General features: G+C 34.5%; 1 long non-coding RNA gene across 2 annotated transcripts in view; it reads right to left on the bottom strand.

The window, feature by feature from the left end:
* LOC138694710 (uncharacterized) overlaps window positions 1-16,935 on the bottom strand; it is a 680,210-nt gene that overhangs the window by 452,500 nt on the left and 210,775 nt on the right. Inside the window, exon 1 of one of the 2 annotated variants that reach the window (XR_011330994.1) lies at window positions 4,393-4,491. The exons of the other annotated variant lie outside the window; for it this stretch is intronic. This is a non-coding gene — a long non-coding RNA (uncharacterized lncRNA). Of the gene's footprint in view, window positions 1-4,392; window positions 4,492-16,935 lie in introns of those variants that run through there. 2 annotated transcript variants of the gene reach the window in all.

The raw sequence follows: 16,935 nt of genomic DNA, 5'->3' as shown, positions 1-16,935 counted from the left end.
AATAAGAAAGTAACAGAAAATGTAGATATTAAACATAATGTCTCAACATGCCACGTCGTGTCCAAGCACAATAATGAGAAAGTAACAGAAAATGTAGATATTAAACATAATGTCTCAACAGATCACATTGTGGACAATAATAAAAAAGTAACAGAAAATGTAGATATTAAACAATATCTCAACATGTCACGTTGTGTGCAAGCACAATAATAAAGTAACAGAAAATGTAGATATTAAACATAATGTCTCAACATGTCACGTTGTGTCCAAGTAGACCCGCCGTAATCAAGCAGCCCCTCTTTACGATACATTCCTGCTTGGGCTGATTATTAGGTTGGGGATTTCCGAAGTTTTCTTCAACTATAATATAGCTGTGAAGATTTTAACAGCTGATGTGCACGCGATGAGTATTATCCGTGAGATTATAATTTTTACTCTTAGATCTATCATTAGAGAAACTAATAAGGAAATATATTTTATTCCATTGTAATTTTTTCAATAACATGCACGACTTTCTTGCTAATTAAATAAAAAAGATTAACACTTATCGATATTTCGTGCAATTAGGAAGTCTGGCAACGCTGGTGGAGTGTCTAAAGGACAGACTGCTGATATTCAGAACGAGTGGTGTTTGTATTCGTAGGTGAGCTGGCAAAGCTCTGTTGCCAAACTACGCAGACTTTCAGCCTAATATTCTAATTAACTTAACTATAAAACGCATAGTATGTTTTTTATTTATTTTAATGTCATCTACTTAAGTAAGCTATATCACTTTCATTTTTTATAGTCTATGGATCTGAATCATGGTCAGGAACAAAATCTTCCAAAAAGAAATTAGAGATAGCAGAAAATGTGATTCTTAAGAACAACAAAGAGCTGGAGTACCCTTAAGAAAACATAAGAGAAATGAAGAAATTAGAACTAGCCTGAATATACATAATTTAAATGGAAAATTAGAAAATAATGAACGTAAATTGTTGCAACATTTACTTAAATGGAATAAGAAATGACAATAGCAAGATAGATGTTTGACTACCAACCAATTGGAGGGAGAGATGTGGGTGCACTCCGACTTACGTAGATGGAAATTGGAAGGACACAGTCCTGACATAAAGTCAAATTCGAGGGGAGCGGAACGGACCAAAATGCTCATGCCGTGAAATTGATGTTGAAGAAGAAAAGAACAAAAACAGATAATTAGCTCTAGAGAGATTCGAACCCATGACCCCAGCATGTTAACACTTGAGCTATGTGAGTGGTTGATAATTGAGACAGGGAAATCAAAAACTCCATAACTCCAATAAACCAAATTTTACAGGAGAGAGAAAAAACTTATTATTTCTCTTATTAACTTTAAATACACTCAGGGACAAAAAAAACCGGACACTTCTATATTTGCTTGTATTTTGTTGCCAATTATTTCAAAATGAAACAAAACCCATTTAAACAAAATAATGTTTCATTTAGCACCTTATACGACATTTGAAAAAAAATCTCTGATGAGATAATTTACAAAAAATTACAAAGGGCATATAACTATGGCATCGTTTGGTCTAACTGTTTCTTCATTTTATGGTGCCTTAAACATTAAAAATTCTTTTTAGTAACGGGTATTACCCCTCTGGCTTGAATAACTGCATCCATACGTCTTGGCATGCTCTCAATTTGGTTAGCAATGTCTTCTTGAGGAATAAGTTCCCAGTCTTCGCCAAGTGCTCGCCTCAACTCTTGTAACGATTCTGGTCTCGGTCGTCTATTCTTAACACGCCGTCCCAGCATGTTCCACACGTGTTCAATTGGATTCATGTCTGGACTCCTTGCTGGCCATAGAAAAACATAGATTCCCACTTCTTGGAGATAATCTCCGACCGCATGGGCAATATGCGGCCGTGCATTATCATGCATTAAAACAAAATTATCGCCTACAAATTCGCCAAATGGCACAACATGATCAGCCAAATATTCATTTATATACCTATCAGCTGTTAGTCTTCCATTTTCAACAAAAACCAACTCTGTACGAGCATCCGTACACACTCCTGCCCAAACCATCACTCCACCCCCTCCATACGGCACATTTTCGGAAATGCAACACTGTGAAAATCGTTCTCCCCTCCTTCTTCAAACTCTTTCACGTCCATCAGGTGAGCACAGATTGAAACGGGACTCATCGGTGAACAGAACACAGCTCCACTGTCCATTTCTCCAATCCTGTGATCATTTGCAAAACGCAGTCGTTCAACTCGATGCATCCTGAGAAGTCTGGGACCAGTTGCAGGTCTACTTGATATCAGTCCACTTGCTTTCAACCTCCTTCTAACTGTTTTGGCCGAAATTGGGCGTCCATGCATGTTAACAAATTGCTGGGCTACACTAGTAGCTGGCAGGTTGCGCTCCCTAAGAACTCTCAACACCATATACCTGTCTTCATTTGAATTTGTAGCTCTTGGACGACCCGAACCTGGTCTTCTGGTATACAGTATTCTAGGGTCTCTCTATACCATTTTATGGCATCATGGGTTGTGTTTCTAGCCATATTCATAACATTTGCAATGTAACGTACACTGCGTCCATCATCGTAAAGGGCTACAGCTCGAGCCACATCTTCAAGTCGCAAATTGTTTTAAGACAAATGTTACAACCCCACTTAAACTCAGAAAATGTAAAAATAAATAAATAACGAATGATAGGAATAATGAAGCACAAAATGGTTGAGACAAAATTGTTATAGCTGAGACTCCGAAAGCAAAATTGGAATATTTGGTTCTAATGGGTTGTTTATAAAATAAAAAATAATCAACAATCAATCAACAACACGTCTCCATAACAGATGGCTACCATAATATTGTATGAGAAGATAATGTTTTGCAAAATACCAGCAAATATTAAAGTGTCCGGTTTTTTTTGTCCCTGAGTGTATTATACATTTATCTATTAATATTGTGTAAAATTACATTCTTTATTAATTAAATACTTCAAAATCTAAATTTTTACATTATCTTACGCTATAATTCGAAATAAACACTGCTGGAGTTAGTGGTTTTCTGACTTCCACAGTGTATGAATTAAGAAAAGTGAATAAATATGAGACATGTGAAGAAAAAAAAGATGAGTATATCATAATTCCCTTATGAAACATTGGAATATACGAGAAAATGGAAATTTATTATTAAGATTAACATTGCTACATTTTTTTTTTAATTTCAAATATATGAGACAGAAAATCACAAATTACCATAAAGAACATCAAAATACACAAATAAAATCACAAACAATATTAAAATGTTAACACAGTCTCATTCATGTTACAGATTCTGTTTTTTCTCTCTCACTCTCATGTTCTTTCTGTGCATCTAGATTCTAGATTATTATTAGTGTCCGCAAACAGAGTTTGGTAATTCATCCTACTTTCCTCAGAAATAAACTGCATTAAATTTTGTAAGCCCTTTTGCTTTTTTCTTTCAATGGCAATGCTGAATTGTACTTTAGTTGACTGGGGAATGATACATCTGTATTGGGTTTCTGGAAGTTAATCGACTCTATATTGTGCCTTTAATAGTCTTACTTACATGGATTTCATATATTTTTGTGACATTCTGAATACCGTATCGTATCACTTTACTCAGCTGGTTGAGCATAGTGTTGCCACCTAACGGGAAATTAAGCTTGGAATGCAAAAGCTCTCTTATTCCATGGAGTAAATGGAGTTCTGACTTCCACGAGTTTTAAAACAGCCCCCAGAATGCAGATGAGTGTCGATATTAGTGTATTCTTGCTTTCCACGCTTGCGGGACAAACTAAAAAGCATCATCCAGCCCATAACTCAATTTTGTCAAAAATTGGAGTCAGTGGGTTTTTGATCTCCCTGTCTCAATTGTTGAGGAACCGGAATTGGTATTTTCTAAACACTCGAAACAGCTCGAATTTTCTGACTTCATCTTGAAAATTCGGTGAAATTATGTTATTGAACGAGTAACTTACAGAGTACTTCTTAACATTTTATAGATTTAAATTTATAAACTGAATGTTAAGGAATTCAAAATAATGCTCACAAGGCTTCAGAATCAAGAATTCTAGCCTGACTGTACCAAAGAAGAATGGAGGCTAGCTTTTTTTTTTTTGTTACTTTTTTTCTCATAGCAACAGGGAGTGTCGTCGGAGGTAGAACAAAAAAAAAAATGTTGTTTAGTGAGTGACCCAAGAAGAAGCAGAGAAAGAATCTTTGTCCTGTTGCAGTTATATGTGAATTTTTATGATCTTGACCTCTTATGACCCTATGCCTCCCCTACCTCCAAACCTCCTGCACCTTACAAAGCCATCTAACAGAATTCTTGTCCCTTTCCATCTCTCTCTAGCCCTCGCCACCCTCGAAATAGAAGTTTACATCGTTACCTTTTATTTTGTTCTTCCATTTTCACGAACACAGTTTCTGTTTCACCCATTCTCTTCTAGTTCTTCGCTGCAAATCTTTCCTCTCCTCCAGAGGAAGCTGTTGAAACAAAGGAACGCCATGACGTATTTGTATTTATTGAATACATTTCCTACAATTTTGTTTTTATTGTGATGTACATTCTGCCAGTATCAACATAACATAAACAAGAAATATTTCATCTGCATTTAAAGTGAAAAAAAAAGTTATATTTGAAGAACAAAGCCGTGAATGTTGTTTTACATATCAAATCCTCCTCCATTTTATTTTCAACTCATCCGCTCCAAATGGAATCCAGTAAAGTGCAGATACAAAGAAAATTTTCCTAGGGAATTGATTTGTGTAGTTTTAAATTAAAGTTAGAATGTTATGTTCATCCAGTTTTCATTTAAGCTCAATAATGGACATGTTTTCTCTACTCTTAAGTAATTAAACTTAGGCAAATATGTTCGATGAAATATAATTTTCATAACAAGAAGAGAAGTGGATATTTATTTTAGGGCCCTTCCTTCTAAAAGAAGAAACTGCGTAAGACAAACAGTTCAATGAATTATGTCATCAGTTGCAGACTAGTTGTACAGGCCTACTCTATTAGACTCATAATTTGTGATTCAAATACAGCAAAGGATTATTTATTTCTTAAGTATAATAAAAAAATTGCTAATGAAACCAAAGTTCCCGGAGAGTTTTCAATTCATTTTTTAAAATTCCAGTAAGTCGAGTAGGCCTAATAAATTAAAAAAAGAATGATATTCAATCATATGACTTATCTTTAATGTAAATTATGCAATTATAAATTTACATTGTATTTTAAAATTAACGTATGGCATCTTCAGACATTGATAATTAGAGATATCTTGTGAATAAAACATTGCTTTAAAATTCTAATCGGAATTAAGTTAAGTAACCATATCATATTCAGCTGGCTACGGACTGGAAGGTCCGGGGTTCGATCCCAGGTGGCGACAGGATTTTTTCTCGTTGCCAAACTTTCAGAACGGCCCCGAGGTTCACTCAGCCTCCTATAAAATTGAGTACCGGGTCTTTCCCGGGGGTAAAAGGCGGCCAGAGCGTGGTGCCGACCACACCACCTCATTCTAGTGCTGAGGTCATGGAAAGCATGGGGCTCTACCTCCATGTCCCCCAAGTGCCTTCATGGCATGTCACGGGGATACCTTTACCTTTTTACCTTTAACCATATCATATTACGTTAAAATAAATGTACATGGATATTGTTAAAAATGCGTATATCACTTGTGTTGCCATATTAAGAATCATTTAAAAAGAATACAAAAATTGTGTTTGACTGTGTTACGTACAGTAGTGGCAAAAAAAAAAAACCGGACCGACCCTTGTAGCTGATTTCAGAGCCTTGTTCACTCCAGAGCACGGTAGACTGGTAACTAAGACTTTCGTGGTTCGAATCCTGCCTGGGAAGGAAACTTTTTTTTGTTCCTTATTCAAATTTATTCCCAATACTTTTCGATTGCAGCGATATTTTACTACTTAATTAACTTATTATTACCAGAACATGAATTTTACCAGCAGTCTTAGTTACCAGTCTATCGTGCTCTGGAGCGAACAAGGCTCTGAAATCAGCTACATGGGTCGGTCCGGTTTTTTTTTGCCACTACTGTACATGCAAAAAATGGTTATCGACTACTATTTAAATGTGTAGGATTATTAAATAAGCATACTTTCACAAAAACAAAATAAGACTAGATTACAACCAATCATATCGAAGCTCTCGAGAGATCTGATTTAAAAGCTACATTAACAAAACATGCAAATTAACACGCGAAAGAAAGTACAGTATATAGAAAGAGCAAAATATAAGAAGAGTTAAATGAAGAGGTGCAAAATCGGTCACTGCCTACTCCCTACATGGTCAGATTAGATTAAAGTTTCGAACTGTGAACATCAGGATATCAAAGCGTAAAGTGTTTAAGTTGAAAGATATAGCGAACATTAGTAGTCTACTGATATTGAACGTGGTCTGACCCAAACGGGCGTTAATACTGTATGTATAACAACGTCAATATTATAAAAACAGACACTTAGGTTTTAGTGAACATCGGATATGTTGGTCCGCAGAGGTTCACTATAACCGGAGTTGACTATATAATAATAATAATAATAATAATAATAATAATAATAATAATAATAATAATAATAATAATAAATACACAATTGGCAATTTTTGGCCATTGCAAGTATCGAATCATACCTTAATGAAAAATATTCTTTAACACTGATAATCATATCATGCTGTCATTAAATCAGAGGTCCATAATTTCATACCCAGAGGAAGGAAATTGGTATTTAAGAATAAGAAGTCCAGTATCGGATATAGAGGAGGCAATCAGAAAGTTTTGGCCCCCTATAGGATGTCGGGCCATGAATATTTTTATTTATTATTCAATATCACAAGGCTCTAGTGGCGTATTTATAGAATGAAAATAACAAGAAAAAGAGAAATGCTCGGAGAAAACCTGAACCACAGTCTTTTCCTCAATCAAAAGAACCAAAATCTGGCAGGGATTGAACTCCTGTCCCTTTTTAATGAGAAACTGTCGGCAAACTCAGCTACAGCTAGGTTCCTAAATGTGTCTCAATCCTCAACATAGGTATGGGAAATCATTTCAGGTATAGTTCAATTGAATAAGTAATTCAACTTATCCAGACTTTGAATTATGATATTCCTAAACCACGACAAAATGTTTTCTGCAAAGAGAATACCAGAAATATAGCTGAGTGATGTGGGGCGGAGGAAATGGGTTATGTGACAGTGGTTAAATGAAGAATAAGTGAGATTTTCCTTTCAACAAGTGGCTTTGAGGGTGGGAGTTGCAAGAGGGTGATGCTCAAGTAGGAGGGTGAGGAGGGGGTAGGAAAGAAGAAGGGTTAAGACAGATCACGTAAAGGTCAGCAGTCACTTGTCAAGACAGCCAAAATATTGTTAACTAAGGAGGCAGGGCGAAATGGAGGACGTATTTGGAACTTGTTTTGTCAATTTCCGTCATTTACAAAAACAATCAGTAAACCTAAGGAGGGGATAAGATAATGTAATCAAACATGCGTCTATTTCAACAGGAAAAGAGTTTTTTTTTAAGAAAAAACGCTTGAAATATTGTCCAATCAGGTAAAGAGAACGTCGTTGCACGATGTATCAGTATCTTCTCATAATAAAATTATACGTGCTAGTATTTTAACAATATTTAACATCATCACCATTATCAATGTCGCCATGTTGCCATCATTATCATCGAAGACTGAGTCCTCCTGGATTGGTCCACTGTAACTTCTGTGAGAGTTACGAACCTACACTTGGCATGGCTAATGTTTAAACGACTAATACAATGCCGTTAGAAGACATTATCATTACAATCAATACAGTTAGGAATTTCATGCTCTAAAACTCCTTTATTATGCATGAAGCTATACCCTTAAAATGTACAAAATATGTTCAGAAATATATACTATAAATTCGTAACATGTAGCATTGGATCTATGTAATCTTACATTTATTGCTGAGAAGTTGATATGCTATGCTTGCTTTCTCATTTAAAACCAGATAAACTGTAGCTCATAACTAGGGACTGGATTTATAGGTTTTTACCAATTTTTTTTTCTTGCTTCTGAACTCCTAATTTCTTCAATACTTTCCCGAATCATTGTCGTGGGAGGTCTGCTGAACCTTAAAAAATCTAAATTGAACCTTAGTACCTAAAGAACCTAATAAGCGTTATCCTGTATCTACTGCAATAATGCAGTAGTTATTGATTTTTTTTTATTTTGAAAGAAATATCAATACATTTCGAGAGAGAGAGGAAAGAAAGAACAGACTCGACGTGGAGGAGGCTGCCTCAATTCCTGAGGCAAAATCTGTACTTAGCAGTGACAACATCTATGGCTCCCTTGCTTTCCTCAAGGTACATTTCAGTGATCTTCCAAAATATATTGAGTACCGGTACTTGAAATCTTCGTCGCTACAACTGAAAGATGCAATTGGTGTCATTGACTCGCTTCTATAGAAACAATTACCAGGATTCGTGGGTGAAGCCATCACATTAGAACTGAAGAAAGTATTGCAGAGGAATCCAGGGTTTGAAAAAATGAAAAATGTGTGCTCCATTCTCCAGGAGGAAAGCTTCAATTGTCAATTACTGTGGGTACTTGCTGCAGTAGCAGCGATGAAATTTGCACCTATGACTTCATGTGCTCTGAAAAGAACCTTTTCGTCCTTCAAGTGTATGTTGAGAGGCAATAGAAACAATTTCTCAGTCGAGAATCTTGAAAAGGGTTTGGTCATATATTGCAACCAGTAACAGTACCAGTAAATAATGTTGTTTGTTTGTTTGTTACTTTTAAAATAATTCTTGATTAAGTTTGAACAAACTTAATTCAAAAGTTGTGTGTGTACTGTATCTTTTATGTATTGAAAATTGAAATGTATGTAGTTATATCAATACAAATTATATTAGATAAAATATTAATCGTTACAATAATTTATTCAAACTACAAATAATGTTAAAGGGGAAGAAGCAAACATTTCGAATCTTATACATTTTGATAAATAGTTTGGTTCTTGAAAAGGTCAATTTCGTGGTCCATGTTGCCTTAATATATACATTTATTTTTTACGAATATCTGCAAGGATAGGCCTATATCACCCCCCTTAACAAGAAAAATCCCTTCACCATCCAGAACTGAACCTTACATTCTGTAGCTACTTATTATGCTAACTAAGCGACCCGTGTATGACCCCCCAAAAATAGATTTCTTAATTTTTAATCAAGTTTTTTAAAACTTGGCATTTAACTAGCTTACCCCCTTGAATTCATGACTGGATATTGCTTAGTGAACTTCTATAACCCTTCCCGAAAGCAGCGAAGCTTGTTGCAATTTTCCACTTATAAAAATAACTCAACAAAGAAGGAAAATAATAATGGTTGGAGACGACTGATTTCGTAGTGACAAAGTATTTGTGGAGGATATCCAAATTTTAAGATGTTATCATTATGTAGTCTAGTAGTTCATTATTGCAGTATATTACTCGATATCTGCAAGCAAAGATTCCGCTTCACAATGGAATAAATATCAGGCGGATTCACTTTTGTCAGGTAGTAAACGAAATTGTAGTAGAAATTATATTATAATTTATCTTTTAAGTATGCTTAAAATTTTGATATTTTAACGCTGACGACGTTTCTCGCTCCTACAAAATAAGGACAGATTTTGAAGATAGTAAAATGCGTTAAAATTGAATGGAAGGTTCTTAAATTCTCTATCTGATAGTGATATATGATATGATATGATATATATTATAGTTCACAGACAAAAAATATATACATACATATAATCATTGAAAACTTACATTACATACTTTATAATTTACATATAGATATACAATGTTTAATATAATTTCTAAACTTAACTATTTCATATCAGGTTTTAGCTTGCACTTGGGACTAGTTTTGTGCAAAACTCAATTCATTTTAGTATATTGATACAATTAGTCTTTGTTCAAATGACACTCGGGAGGAAATTAAACGCAGAATAAATATGGGAAATGCGTGTTATTATTCGGTTGAGAAGCTTTTGTCATCTAGTCTGCTGTCATAAAATCTGAAAATTAGAATTTATAAAACAGTTATATTGCCAGTTGTTCTTTAAGGTAGTGAAACTTGGACTCTCACTTTGAGAGGGGATCAGAGATTAAGGGTGTTTGAGAATAAGGTTCTTAGAAAAATGTTTGGGGCTAGGAGGGACGAAGTTACAGGAGAATGGAGAAAGTTACACAACACAGAACTGCACGCATTGTATTCTTCACCAGACATAATTAGGAACATTAAAGTCAGACGTTTGAGATGGGCAGGGCATGTAGCACGTATGGGCGAATCCAGAAATGCATATAGAGTGCTAGTTGGGAGACCGGAGGGAAAAAGACCTTTGGAGAGGCCGAGACGTAGATGGGAAGATAATATTAAAATGGATTTGAGGGAGGTTGGATATGATGATAGAGAATGGATTAATCTTGCTCAGGATAGAGACCAAAGGTGGGCTTATGTGAGGGCGGGAATGAACCTCCGGGTTCCTTAAAAGCCAGTAAGTAAGTAGTCTTTGTTCATTTGCCTAAGATGTACTTCACGTTTCAATCTACAATGTGCAGATCTTCCATTGTTCTAGTATATTTAAAACTTTTGAATATTATATATATATATATATATATACATTTTTTTATTTTATTTATTGATAGTACTATTAAAAATTAAACCTTTTTTTATCCATTTTTTTTCATTCAATTCTAGCTATTTCTTTTTATTCTTTCCATTCTAATTTTTTTTTACCAAAAAAGATATATACTTATTTGCCTTTGTAACTTCATATTATTATTATTATTATTATTATTATTATTATTATTATTATTATTATTATTATTATTATTATTATTATTATTATTATTATTATTAGGCGGCCCGGTAGCTCAGTTGGTAGAGCAGCTGGCTACGGACTGGAAGGTCCGGGGTTCGATCCCAGGTGGTGACAAGATTTTTTCTCGTTGCCAAACTTTCAGAACGGCCCCGAGGTTCACTCAGCTTCCTATAAAATTGAGTACCGGGTCTTTCCCGGGGGTAAAAGGCGGTCAGAGCGTGGTGCCGACCACACCACCTCATTCTAGTGCCGAGGTCATGGAAAGCATGGGGCTCTACCTCCATGCCCCCCCCCAGTGCCTTCATGGCATGTTACGGGGATACCTTTACCTTTTATTATTATTATTATTATTATTATTATTATTATTATTATTATTATTATTATTATTATTCATAAGTTTTCTTATAGCTATTTCTTTATTCATTTGTAGAAACTTTTCATTTATAAATTTCATCCGTATTTCTTTTGTATGTTCACATTCAAAAACAATATGAATGTAATCTTCTCTATGTCCACATATGTGCCTTGAGGTACTATCTGGTAGTGATAGCACACAATATCATCACTTAAATAGGACTAGTACAATACCTAAGAATAGTAATCAAAAAATATAATTTTAAAGAAGTCTACTCTCAACTCTGCTCATGTGGTTAGCAAATCAGTGAGTCTGTAGGCAATTACAGCGGAGTTCGCTTGCCGCACACAGTTCTGCAGCCGTTATTGTTCGGTTTTACGGCTGCTCCTACTCAAGCTGCCAGTCCTCACCCATACTAACAGTTTTATGGCTTCTTCAACCGAAATGAATACAAGAACATTTTCTCTAAAGCCTCCACTACGATTTTTGAATGTCACAAACAGTGGGAGCCTCTTTAGACGTTTCTAGGTCGACTGGTGCTTTACGACTTTTCCAACTTGAAAGGGAAAGCTTCAAGGAAGCTTCTTTTCATGTCGGTTTGTAGACTCGTCCGCATCCAGTTATCTAACATGTTTTCAAACTTACAGTCTTGCCAAGCTTACTTTATCATATTTTTCAGCTATGTTTATACACCATGAAGGCCTATGCGAATAAAAACCATTGAAAAATCAGATACTAGATAATGTAAGCTTAAGTGACAAAACATCTTGTAACTCTATTCTCCTCTCATTTGTTTCCTCCTCTCTTTTCTTTCCTTTTCTCTTCATCCTTTTTATTCTCTTTCTTTTAGTCTTCATTCACTCTTCGTTAGATTTCCTCTTCATTCTACATTATTTTCTCTTCCTTGTCTTCATCATATTTTCCTTTGTCTCCCTTTATGTTTTTCTTTGTTTTCCTCTTTATATTTCTTCTCCATTATCTCACCTTTTGTCTCCCACCTCTCCACTTCTTTCTTCCTCCGCGCCAGCTCTTCCTTTTCACTTTCTCCTCTTAATTTCATTATTATTGAAACACATATTATTACTTCGGAAAACGTATTATGTGTCTTTAACGTGTTAAATTTTACTTCCTTGTTAACATGTTTCGGCCTGCTATTGGCCATCATCAGAACTGGTTCTTGCTGTTCTCGGCGCCTTTTGTTTTGTTTCCTGTGGGGTGTGTTGATGTAGTGTAATGTGGAGTCACACAATGTGTGTGTCCTGAAATTGAGTTGTGTGTTGAGAATTTCATTTGGATGTGTTTTTGTGTGTCTGTATATTTCGTATTGTTCTAGTGTGTTTAGTTTCTGGCTTTTTGGTTGGATGTGTAGAATTTCCATGTCTGCGTTGATGTCTCTGTAGGTGTGGTTAGCATTTGTGATGTGTTCTGCATATGTGGAAGTGTTTTGTAATTTTGTTATGGCTGTGATGTGTTCTTTGTAACGTGTTTGAAATGATCTGCCTGCCTGTCCTATGTAGAAGTTTTTGCAGGTGTTACATTTGAGTTTGTATACGCCTGTGTGGTTGTATTTGTTTGTTTGTGTGTTGAGATGTTTTTGTAGAGTATTATTTGTTCTGTATGCGATGTTGTAATTTAATTTCTTGAATGAGGTTGCAATCTTGTGTGTGTTTTTGTTTTCGCATGTGATGTATTTTTTGTGTTGTATTCTTACGTTTTTTGTGATTATGTTTTGTCTTTCGTATTATGTTGCCTATTATGTTGGAGTTGTATCCGTTTTCTTGTGCTATGTATTTGATTGTGTTTAGCTTTTCTTTGTAATCATGTTGGTTCATTGGTATGTTTAGTAGTCTGTTGAGTACTATTGTTCGGAATGCAGCTTGTTTATGTTGGGTTGGGTGATTGGATGTGTTGTGTATGTGTGTTGTTGTTGTTATTGTTGTTGTTGTTGTTGTGGGTTTTCTGTAGACTTTGAATGTGTGTTTGTTGTCGACTTTTGTTATTGTGATGTCTAGAAAATTTATGGATTTGTTGTTTTCAATTTCTAATGTAGCTTTGGGTGTATTTTATTTGTGTTGATGCAGGTTTTGTATCTGTCTTTTGTTTCCTTTATATAGTATTAGTATGTCATCTACGTATCTATGCCAATATATGATGTTGTCTGCGTGTTTGTTGTTGTCGTCTTTGTTTAGTATGTATGTTTGTTCTATGTGGTGTATAAATATTTTTGCTAGTATGTTGAAAATGGGTGATCCCATGGGTACGCCTTCGGTTTGAGTGTAATTATTAGTTTTATTACCACTGCAACTATTTCACATAACAAATCTAATATAGTTGATATAATACATACGCTGAATAGATAGTCATTGACTGGTATCGCTGTATCTCTAACGGTCTTCAGGTGGAATATTCCGACCAAATGCAGTCTAATAAATATTTAGAGTTGGCAAATTACATTAAAGGCATGTGGCATCAAGTGCATCATCATTCATTATTCAGTGTTCTGTCCAAAGGCAGGTCTTTCATTGCAAACGCAGCTTTCTCCAATCTTTCTTATTTTCTGCTTCCTCTTTGTCTTCTCATATGATCTGTATCTTGAGGGGTTAGGTACAGCTTACAGCAGTAAAATTTTTGGAAATATCCAACTTTTTTTTCCCTCCATTACTGTATCTTGTACAATAATGAAAATTGGTATGTGTAAAACACTGTCCTTCTACTATGTGAAAAAAATATTTTTAGGATTAAAAACATTATTTTTAACTTTTTCATGTTCTCTCCCTTTTATTTTACTGCTGAAATTCATATTTACAATATCATGCTCTTTCAACTACATTCCTTAACAAATAATATTTTTTATTGTGTGTTAGAAGAAAATACTGATATTTAACCATTTTTTAAAATGAATATATTTTTTATCAGACAATCTATCAAAGGTAGAGAAGTGATTTTATATCATATTGTAGATAAGACATGTATAAATGCACATAAAAATTTCATTACAGAATGTTGGATAGTTTTTGAGTTATGTGGGGAACGCTTCATCACTGCACGATGAACTGAATTTTGAAAAAATAATAAATAAATAAATAATATTTTTTAAATCGCAAAAATATTTTCTTATATAGCAGAAGGACAGTGTTTTACACATACTAATTTTCATTATTGTACAAGATTCAGTAATGGAGGAAAAAAATGTTGAATATTTCCAAAATTTTACTGCTGTAAGCTGTACTGACCCCTTAATGTCGTCTATCTTCTGATATCTTCTTCTGCCACGAACTCTTCTCCCTTTCACCATTCCTTCCAGTGCATCCTTCAGTAGGCAGTTTCTTCTCAGCCAGTGACTCAACCAATTCCTTTTCTTCTTCCTACTCAGTTTCAGCATCATTCTTTCTTCACCCACTCTTTCCAACACAGCTTCATTTCTTATTCTGCCTGTCCACTTCACACGTTCCATTCTTCTCCATATCCACATTTCAAATACTTCTATTCGCTTCTCTTCACTTCGTCGTAATGTCCATTTTTCTGCTCCATACAACGGCATCAAGTGCAGATCTGTTGTAATTCCCAACAGTAACAGGCATATTACTTGTTGGATCAGGAGGAACTCCGAATACTTTACCAAAATCTGTTAATGGTTGATGTTATATAAAATTGTTACAATAAAACATGTGACATTGCTAGAAGGTTATAATATATGAAAATGAACTATGTCTTTTGTTAATGTTGCTCCCTTTCTTTTCCAACTAATGTAATGTGAATTGCAAATAAAGCACAGTATATTTTGTGTGATCGTTAAGAAATAAACAAATGAATGAATGAATTAATCTATACTAATAATAAATCTGTAGCCGAAATTTTTCTGGTAATTTTCGATTTTCCAAAAGTAATTGGTCCTAACATATGAAGAGCACAGGAAAAGAACGTGCTTTGTCCACTTTTTTTCAAAAATGAGTTATGCATGCTATGAGATGCAGGATTCCATGTAGTTTAAAGTTATTAATCGACCAATGTGATAATTTGAATAGTCGAAGTGCTACAAGAGATTTTAGATTTGGCGTACAGGGAAAGAACGTGCTAAGTCCTCTCACTACAGGGAAATAATGTGCTCTGTCCACTGTTTCTGTGATTTAATTTTTAGTTTCCTTACGGATTGGCATGCATGTTATAGCAGGAAGAAGGGAATTGGAGTAAAAATAATATTCCATTGTTTTTCATTATTGTTATAATGAGAAAATTCGTTCTTGCTGCATAAACTTTATGTACAAGTATAAATCTTTTTAGTTTGAGAAATTCAGTTTAGAAGTATAAGTGTTGTAAATTTGTCACTTAAATTTTAATAATATTATTAATATTATTATATTATTGAATGTTGAGTACTTCATCTGAGGATGGAACTCAGAGACCTTCGACTTCTAACAGTGTTAAGAAAAAGAAAGTACGAGGGAGAATGACTACAGTCATGAAGAAATTAAGGGTTCAATCACATGAAGTAGGAGAAGACTGCAACTGTTAGTTAAAGTGTTTCGAGGAAGTAAGTGCTGAAGAAAGATCAAGTATTATAAGGCAATTTAATGATTTAGAAGACTGAAATCAACAATCATTACATATGGCTGGGCTCATTACAATAATTCCAGTTTATCGAAAGCGATCATTCATTACAGCAATGTAAGGACCAATAAATTGTATCTCCCAGAACAACTATCAGTGAAAAAGATGTATGAAATGTTCAAGAAAAAATACCAAAATTTAATAATTTCATATGAAACATACAGAATAATGTTCAACACCAAATTCAATATAGCATTTGGATATCCAAGGAGTGATACATGCATATGATAAGTACACAGCTGAGATGGAAGTGCTGAATGCAAGACTGACTGAAAATAATTTAGATGGCAACATGAAGAAACAAGTTTTGGAATAAATTAATAAGATCATCAGTAACAACAAGGTCTATAAACTTAAAGTTGAAATATTTTATACCAGAAAGAGGAATGCTCGTTTAAGAAGTCGGAAGCTTGAAGAAACAGAAGCAATTTTCATGGACTACGAAAAAATGTATGCTTAAAGTACATTAGTATCAATGATGTCTATTAGTATTACAGAAGGCAATTATCTGTTTACTCTTTCAATATTCATCAAATTTCAGATGAAACTTCATTGTTTTTTAGTTGTACTGAAGATAATGGTAGAAAAGGAGCCAATGAAGTCGTATCCTTTTTAAATCACTTTGTGACAGGAATAATGGACAACAAAGCGGATATCTTGAAAATTGTTGTGATTCATGTTCAGGCCAAAGCAAGAATTATATTGTTCTGAAGTATCTTAATTATCTTGTGAACGAATTGAAACTTATGAACAGAATGAAACATTCGTTTATGGAATGTAATAAAATATAGGACTAACTAATACAAAAGCAGTAGCAGAACTTCCAATGGGTTGGGTGCGGATCATGGTACAAGCTCGAAGTAAACCTACGCCTTTTGATGTTGTGGTGTTCAATCAAGATATGATGGGAAGTTGGGAGTCATTTCTGCAGAAGAAATATTTGAGGAAATATTCATTTCTTACAAGGCCCATCAGAGGGGTAATCATCACAAAGGAACACCCTCATCTCATTCAACATCGTGATGTGTAATGGAACTAGGATTTCATCGGTGGTGAGAGCTTCACTGCGATTTCGAGAGCAGCAATCTGAAGAATACCCATGTCCTGC

Source organism: Periplaneta americana, chromosome 2 (genome assembly GCF_040183065.1).
Source record: "Periplaneta americana isolate PAMFEO1 chromosome 2, P.americana_PAMFEO1_priV1, whole genome shotgun sequence".
Classification (NCBI taxonomy): domain Eukaryota; kingdom Metazoa; phylum Arthropoda; class Insecta; order Blattodea; family Blattidae; genus Periplaneta; species Periplaneta americana.
This window is presented reverse-complemented; position numbering and strand designations above follow the sequence as displayed.